The sequence below is a fragment of the Chenopodium album genome, chromosome 12, assembly GCF_948465745.1.
Source record: "Chenopodium album chromosome 12, dcCheAlbu1.1, whole genome shotgun sequence".
NCBI lineage: Eukaryota > Viridiplantae > Streptophyta > Magnoliopsida > Caryophyllales > Amaranthaceae > Chenopodium > Chenopodium album.
In genome coordinates this window covers 42,587,334-42,596,399 of record NC_137845.1, presented here as the reverse complement: position 1 = coordinate 42,596,399, position 9,066 = coordinate 42,587,334, and positions in this window count along the sequence as shown.

Below are 9,066 nucleotides of genomic sequence, written 5' to 3'. Positions count from 1 at the left end.
GTTCCGAACTGACTCTCGAAAATCTAAAGCGAGCCCAGGAAAGATCAAAAGCACGTAGAAATGCTCGCGCACAAAAGAAGGCAATCCCAATGGATCAATACCCTCTTACTTTAAATGGACAATTTATAAGAGAGGGAGAAGATTATCCATGTTATGAATTTTCAGAACCCTTTGTTGTAAACGGCATAAGACAATCTGGATTCAAAATATTTCTGGATTGTTGCTTTCTAGATGAAATCCCAACTCCTATCCATAAAGGAAAAGCACCCCCATACTTTGACTTTAATGTCATGGGATTTCTCTCTTTGATCCTTCTAAGCTCATCATTCCAGCAGAGGATTTAGTGCGAGGATGGCGCAAGACAGTGAAGGTGACTACTGCAAACGGAAAGAAGATCTCAATAAGTACAGGACAAGGGCCAATGTTCGAAGAATCGTCTGAGTCAGAGTCTTCCCCTATCGAGTCCTCTAAGTCTCTAGTTGTAACACCTTCCTCGAACTCTTCAATTTTAGCATCTACTCCTAGGATAGTTAGCAATCAACTCCCAACGGACATTTCTTTATTCGATGTAATGATTTCTGAGTTTAATAATATGTCTTCTTCCCCTTATTCCTCGTGTCTTTCTTTAACCCAAGATGACGAGTATTGCTTAACTAACGATGAAAATGACAAAGAAATTTTTAAAGCAATGGAAACACTTGAAAATAAGACACCAATAATTGAGGACACTGAAACGGTTGATATCTCAAAAGATTCGACCATTAAAAGAGAAGTTAAAATCGGACTCACGCTAAACAAAGATGAAAGAACCGATTTAATTAATCTACTTAAAGAATTCATCGATGTATTCGCATGGTCATATGAAGATATGCCAAGCATTAATAGAGAAATAGCTCAGCACACTATACCACTAATCCCAGGAATGAAACCTGTAAAACAAAAGTTGCGTTGAATGAAACCCGACGTAGCTTTTAAAATAAAAGAAGAAATACAAAAACAAATAACTGCAGGTTTAATCAGGGTATCCAAATACCTCGAATGGGTTGCAAATGTAGTCCCAATCCCAAAAAAGGATGGTAGGGTTCGAATGTGTGTCGACTATCGAGATCTAAATAAGGCAAGTCCAAAGGACGACTTCCCTTCACCACACATCGATATTTTGGTAGATAATACAGCAAATCACGCACTTCTCTCATTTATGGATGGATATGCAGGGTACAACCAGATTCTCATGGCCGAAGAAGATATGGAGAAAACAACATTCATAACACATTGGGGTACTTACTGTTACACGGTAATGCCATTCGGGTTGAAAAATGCGGGTGCCACTTACCAACGAGCAGCAACTGCCTACTCCATGACATGATGCACAAAAAGGTCGAAGTATATGTGGACGACATGATTGTGAAATCTAAAGATCGTTTAGGGCATCAAGTAGCTTTAAGAAAATTCTTCGAAAGGTTAAGAAAATACAACATGAGGTTGAATCCATCCAAGTGTGCTTTTGGAGTAACCTCAAACTCTCACCGATCAACCGGAAAAGGTAGAATACACATATCTACCTAGAGAAGAAAACCAATTTGCTGATGCCTTGGCAAGACTAGTCTCAATGGTTAGGATTCCTAAGGAAATTGAGCAAATGCCTCTAACTATAGAGAAAAGACACAAACCAGCATACATTCAAGCTATAGAGGATGATGAAACAAACTAAGAAGAAGAAGAAGAAGAAGAAGAAGAAGAAGAAGAACCATGGTATACCGATATACTCAATTATGTCGCCAAAGGAGAATACCCTCCTCATGCTGACAAAAGAGCAAAACGAGCTTTAAAACTTTTGCCTTCCCAATACGTACTCATAAATGATGAGTTACACAAAAGGGTACCTAAAGGTCGAACCCTATTATGTGTAGGCAAGAAAGACACTCAAAGAACTACGAGAATAGTCCACGAAGGAGTATGTGGAACGCATGTTAATGGCAAAATGCTAGTCCAAAAGATAATGCGAGAAGGATATTATTGGACTACCATGAATAGGGATTGTCATCAATATGTAAAAAGATGCCCTAAGTGCCAAATTTATGCAAATTTGCAACATATTCCTCCATCCCTTCTCTACACCTACACCTCACCATCTTAGTCTCTCAAACGATTAATGGCATTGGATTTCTCCCAAATTCGATTTGTTCTAGCACAAATATTATAATTGCCTGACCATCATTATTTTTACCACTAGTAAGAAGATATTGGCTAAGCATGTAAAAGAGGAAAGCTCTTCTCCTATAAACATGAAAAGATTCAGAGCGTGGTCTATCAAAATAAAAACGTGCAAACTCTTTTAAATCAACATTGTTACCATGCACTATGTTTTTTAGATCTTTACCCCTAAGGTCAAGGAAACACTCATAATCTTTGTAATAATACTCACTCACCCTAGGCATTACCACAAGATTTAATGAAGGAAAGCCTAGAATGGCACCAAACTCTTCCGGTAAAGGGCAAATTTCATCATAACCTAATCTAAAGCAATGAGTATTAGGATCCCAATATTCTAAGGCGGTATGAATGAAGTCTATATAAAGATCTACCCCCTTTATGCCATAAATACCCCCTATATGGAAAAAGTCAAGTTCTTTTCTCTCCTTAGCAGTTAAAGAACGACACCACTCACGAGTGAAATCACAAAAACTCTTCTTAATTAAAGCCATGACTAATTTTTGAGTTAATCTGTTCGAATTATACAGAAATCGTCAGATTTGGGGGCTATTTATAAACAATTTTTGGCAGATATCGAATTCTGAAAGGATTTGGAAAAACAAGTCCATCGCAAAACGACAAGCTTGTCGCATGGCGACAACAGTTGTCGCATGGCAACAAAGCTTGTCGCGTGGCGACAAAGAAAACGCGTGACGACAACGCGTCTGAGCCAGCGACAATTACGCGTCATACAAACCGCGTTTTTCTGACTTCGATTCGACTTTGATTTTGCATATTCCACCCTGATATTCAATACCCCTATATACAAATCCATTCCATATTGCCTTTTTCTTTTGATTAAATTGAGCTTAAGCTTATTTTAGTCGAAATCATTTTATTTTTCATTTTTTCTTTTGGGGGAGAAAGTCGGAACCCTCCATTGATAATAAAAATGACAGAAATTTTTGCGCAAAAATTAAGTCACAATTGCACACACTCATATGCAAATGAAAAATAAAATGCAAAGATAAAATAGGCTTAATATAAAAAGTTTGTATGTATAATGTCTTGTACGTGAGTCATATAATACAACGGACAAAGTCCTATGAAGACAAATAAATAAGCACAGGTACAAACTATGGTGACGGAGGCCGTAGATGATGAGCTACGCCCATCATATAAAAAAACGCTGTAGTTTGGGGTGTATGCCCCTCACCATCTCCTGACCCACCAGTCGGTAGAAACCTCAGCTCAGGGCCAGTCCCACCCAGGCTCACCAATCGACAACGGCTAAGGCTGCAAGGGCTGCTGCGACGACGAGCTAACCTCGTATGTCCCACCACCCATCGAAGGAGCCGATGTCACGCCTCCTTGGCCCGCCGGCTCAGCAAAGACATCCTCAGGCGAAGAAACCGAGTCCTCAGTTGGAGCAGCCTCAGACCGGACACCTCGGCCGCCATCAGAAGTACGGCGACGCCTTGAGCCAGATCTAGTCGGCTCTCTCCTAGCCTCGGGTCTCGACCGAGTGCGGGGTGAATGAATAGACTGTCCTTGCAAAGGTAAATCAAGTCAGATTCCAAAAGGTGATACAAAAGAAGGATAAGAGTGATACCTCCTCAACGTCGTTCCTCTAACAGGTAGCTCGGTTCCGTAATCTCACGAGCTTGCTGCGAAAGGCATCTATACACCTTGCCATAACTGTCACCACCTCGCGAGAAAACTAACAAAAGAATAAAGTCAGTAATAATACAGAACAAATACAAAAGCAAGAAAATAGATAAGCTCACCCGAGTCTGGTGACGAGGAATAGATCGCTCCACAAAACGTTGATCCTCGGGGGTTGGAGGAATCATCTTCTCGATCGGTCCGAACACACCCTGGTAATAGATAGACATCCTCGGAGGGACGAACTCCCTAGGCCCACCCTGATAAAATAAAATTCAAATGATCAGAATTCACTTGGGGGCTACCTAAAGAAAAATAAAAGTAAAGCATACCGCTGCCTCCTCAGACAAAACAGGGGCCGGCGCTAGCAAAGGCAGCAAGTCATCCTCGTAACGCTGCTCCAAATGGACATGAGACCGCCAGGGAGTGCCAGGAGACGACCGACTCGCAGAGTCACGCATCAACGTCTCATGAAACATATGTTGAGGCGGGCAAGCAGGGACGACGAAAACATGCGAGGAGTGCTGAATAGCTACTCTCTTGCTAAGATACACCGTAACATCATACGTCCCCTGAAAATAACAACGCTCGGTAGTATAATGCGCGGCCAGCGCGGGTATAGCCAAATCAGCCCATGGTCGGTATACCACGTCAGGCTCCTACAAAACAGCTTTGTAAGATAATTGCCCTCAAAAGAGTGATATCAAAAATAACAAGTGTTCCCGAGAATCTATCGAGAGGATCAGATCTAGAATACGTGCAATCTCGACCTGGCCAATACGACCTCCCCAACCAGCGCCAACAGGGAGCTCACGAGGTGAAGGTCTCGTCAGCGCAAGCGAGGGGAAGTACTCGTAGAACCAAATCTACACAGATGAGAGAAACTCAGCAAATGCTTGCACAATTCTAGAGCTAATTTCAAAAGGATAGAAATATACCTCTACAACCCTCCAGAAAATGAAAAGTGCGACCTCTCCAGACAAGACCCTGTGAGTGAAGGAACGTCGCAGGCCCATAAGAAAATCAGCATAGGCCAAGCTAGCCCAATCATACGTACCAACCAGGTGAAGGTCGCGAACAGCCCTCAGGTAGTAGAGGAGCACTCGACTACCCTTGTCAGGATAAAAAGTCCCTGACAGCAAAATAAGAACAAAGATGCGCACCCGCTGCTCGCGAGTGGTCGCATCATCCTCAAAAGCCGCTACCAAGGTGGAACGGCGGATGCACCGGGAACTAAGCTGTCCCGGCTGAGCCTCAGCACGGGCCCGAGTAGCAATCGGACCCATAATTTCCAAATCATCGGTGAGTAGACCGTAATATCACTATCAAATGGCAGTGGAGAAGAACGAAACTCCAAACCTGTGATGAGACTGAAGTCGGCAGGAGTGACCGTTATCTAACCCCAGGGAAAGTGAAAGGTGTTGGTGGTGTCCCAAAAGAACTCCACCAAAACTCGGACGACGAGGTTACTCCCATCATAGGAGTACATGGCTTGAGTAGCCCGAAAGATGGGAGTCAACCCATAGGACTTCCCCAACTGTCGCAGCGCCTCGTCTCTGGTGAACTACGCTTTGTATAGCGTACTGATGACGTTGTTGCGAGAACCATGACTGCGAGTCCTCCCACTGATGAGCCCGCATCGCACCCGCTTAGAAATATGGTGCTCAGGAGAAAAGAAAAGAGTGCTCATCCCACTCTGGGAGAGGTCCAAGTCTAGTAGAGGGGTCCTCGCCCTCGCCGACAGGCTCGTCCTCCCGGCGTGCGTCCCTCGACTGAGAACCAGAGCCGCGTTGCCTAACCATGCTATATTATGCAAATAATAAAGATTAAGGTTCTATACTATCTAATGTTCGCCTAGCCGCATGATAATATGTTCGCAAAAAAAAATGGAGTGCGTAGTACTAGAACAGAGAACAAATTCAATATGAGCATAATCAGTATTTTCGAGCAACCAAACAATTTCTTGCAATACTATGATAAATATTGTGACAAATTGTGCAAGAAGAACTAGTAAAAACACAAAGAACGGATCACATTGTTCTTCACGACCTCAATAGCTCCAACAATGGTGAATTGCTCATTTTTTCACCAAATTGAGTCAAACAAGTCTCAAAACACTCCCAAGGCAATGAATAAGCATAATCAAGCAAGTTCAAGGCATAAAATTTAATAAAATAAGCAAATTAAGCAAGAACATATTCGAATTTTCGGAAAAGTCGCGAACAAAGAATGCATAATTCAGCAAAAACCGAGTTAAGTTTGAGTAAAACTTACATGGATCGGGAAAATAAATGAAATAAGCTTTGATTTGCAACAAGTTTGAGCGAATTCGGTTGAGAGTTGAGCGAGAACGAGAATGTTGAAATTTTGAGCAAATGCGAAAAAACAGAACAACAGCAGCGGAAAATGAAGAAGAAAGAGAAGGTATTTAAAAAATCCGACCCTGTCGCCAAACGACAAGTTTGTCGCATGGCGACAAAGCCTTTCGCTTGGCGACAAGCAGAAATAGCGGTGACGAGTAGTTCCGGCTAGCGCTGGAGCGGCGACAAAGTATAGGGCTCCATAATATGGTTATGTGAACCTCGTACAGCAATTTCGGGTTCCTTGGTACGCCAGTTAGCCCCTCTAAGCAACTTGACATGATTTGATGATCGGCTCGATTACGATTAAATGAGACGATCTTTTTACCAGGTTGATCACTTGATTTAATCGTAATCGAGCCGATCATTAAATCATGTCAAGTTGCTTAGAGGGGCTAATTGGCGTACCAAGGAACCCGAAATTGCTGTACGAGTTTCACATAACCATATTATGGAGCCCTGTACTCTGTCGCTGCTCCAGCGCTAGCCGGAACTGCTTCTCGCCACTATTTCTGCTTGTCGCCAAGCGACAGGCTTTGTCGCCACACGACAAACTTGTCGTTTGGCGACAGGGTTGGGTTTTTTAAATACCTTCCCTTTCTTCTTCATTTTCCGCTGCTGCTGTTCTGTTTTTTCGCATTTGCTCAAAACTTCAACTTTCTCGTTTCTAATTCGCTCAAACTTGTTGCAAATCAAAGCTTATTTCATCTATTTTCCCGATCCATGTAAGTTTTACTCAAACTCAACTCGGTTTTTGCTGAATTATGCATTCTTTGTTCGCGACTTTTCCGAAAATTCGAATATGTTCTTGCTTAATTTGCTTCTTTTGTTTAATTTTATGCCTTGAACTTGCTTGATTATGCTTATGCATTGCCTTGGGAGTTTTTTGAGACTTGTTTGACTCAATTTGGTGAAGAAATGAGCGATTCAGCATTGTTAGACCTCTTGAGGCCGTGAAGAACAATGTGATCCGTTCTTTGTGTTTTTACTAGTTCTTCTTGTACAATTTGTCACAATATTTATTATAGTATTGCAAGAAATTGTTTGGTTGGTTGAAAATGCTAATTATGCTTAAATTGAATTTGTGCTCTATTTTCATACTACGTACTCTATTTTCTTGCGAACATAGTATCATGCGACTAGGCGAACCTTAGATTACTATAGAACCTTAATCTTTATTATTTGCATAATATAACATGGTTAGGCAATGCGGCTCTTGTTCTCAGTCGAGGGACACATGCCAGGAGGACGAGCCTGTCGGCGAGGGTGAGAACTCCTCTACTAGACTTGGACCTCTTCCAGAGTGGGATGAGCACACTCTTTTCTTTTCTCCTGAGCACCATATTTCTGAATGGGTGCGACGTGGGCTCATCAGTGGGAGGGCTCGCAGTCATGGTTCTGGCAACAACGTGATCGGTAAGCTGTATAAAGTGTATTTCAGCAGAGACAAGGCGCTGCGACATATGTGGGAGTCCTGTGGGTTGACTCCCCTTTTTCGAGCTACTCAGGCCATGTACTCCTATGATGGGAGTAACCTCGTCGTCCGAGTTTTGGTGGAGTTATTTTGGGACACCACCAACACCTTTCACTTTCCCTGGGGTGAGATGACGGTCACTCCTGCCGACTTTAGTCTCATCACAGGTTTGGAGTTTCGTTCTTCTCAATTGCCATTTGACAGTGATATTACTGTCTACTCACTGATAGTTTTGGAGTTAATGGGTACGATTGCTATTCGGGCCCGTGCTGAGGCTTAGTCGGGACAGCTTAGTTCCCCGTGCATCCGCCATTCCACCTTAATAGCGGCTTTTGAGGATGATGCGACCACTCACGAGCAGCGGGTGCGCATCTTTGTTCTTATTTTGCTGTAAGGGACCTTTTCTCCTGATAATGGTAGTCGAGTGCTCCTCTACTACCTGAGGGCTATTCGCGACCTTCACCTGGTCGGGACGTATGAATGGACCAGCTTGGCCTATGCTGACTTTCTTCTGGGCCTGCGACGTTTCTGCTGCCACAAGATCTTGTCTGGAGAGGTCGCACTTTCCACTTTCTAGAGGGTCGTAGAGGTATATTTTTATGCTTCTGAAATTAGCTTTAGACTTGTGCAAGCATTTGCCGACTTTCTCTTATCTATGTAGATTTGGTTCTACGAGTACTTCCTCTCGCTTGCGCTGGTGAGACCTTCAACTCGCGAGCTTCCCGTTGACGCTGGTTGGGGAGGTCGCATCGGTCAGGTTGAGACTGCACGTATTCGAGATCTGATCCTCTCGATAGATTTTCGTGAACACTTATTTCTTTTGATATTACTCTTTTGAGAGCTTTTATCTTATATAACTGTTTTGTAGGAGCTTGGCGTGCTATACCGACCATGGGTTGATTTGGCTATACCTGTGGTGGCCGCGCGCTATATTAACGAGCGTCGTTATTTTCAAGGGACGTATGACGCTACAGTGTACCCGCATGTTTTCGTCGTCCCCGCTTGCCCACCTCAACATATGTTTCATGTGGCGTTGATGCGTGATTCCGCGAGTTGGTCGTCTCCTGACACTCCCTGGCGGTCTCATGTCCATTTGGGGCAGATTTACGAGGATGACTTGCTGCCTTTGCTAGCGCCGGCCCCTGTTTTGTCCGAGGAGGCAGCGGTATGCTTTACTTTTTATTTTTCTTTAGGTAGCCCCTAAGTGAATTTTGATCATTTGAATTTTATTTTATCAGGCTAGACCTAGGGAGTTCGTCCCTCCGAGAATGTCTATCTATTACCAGGGTGTGTTCGGACCGATCGAGGAGATGATTCCTCCATCCCCCGAGGATCAACGTTTTGTGGAGCTATCCATTTCTCGTCACCAGATTC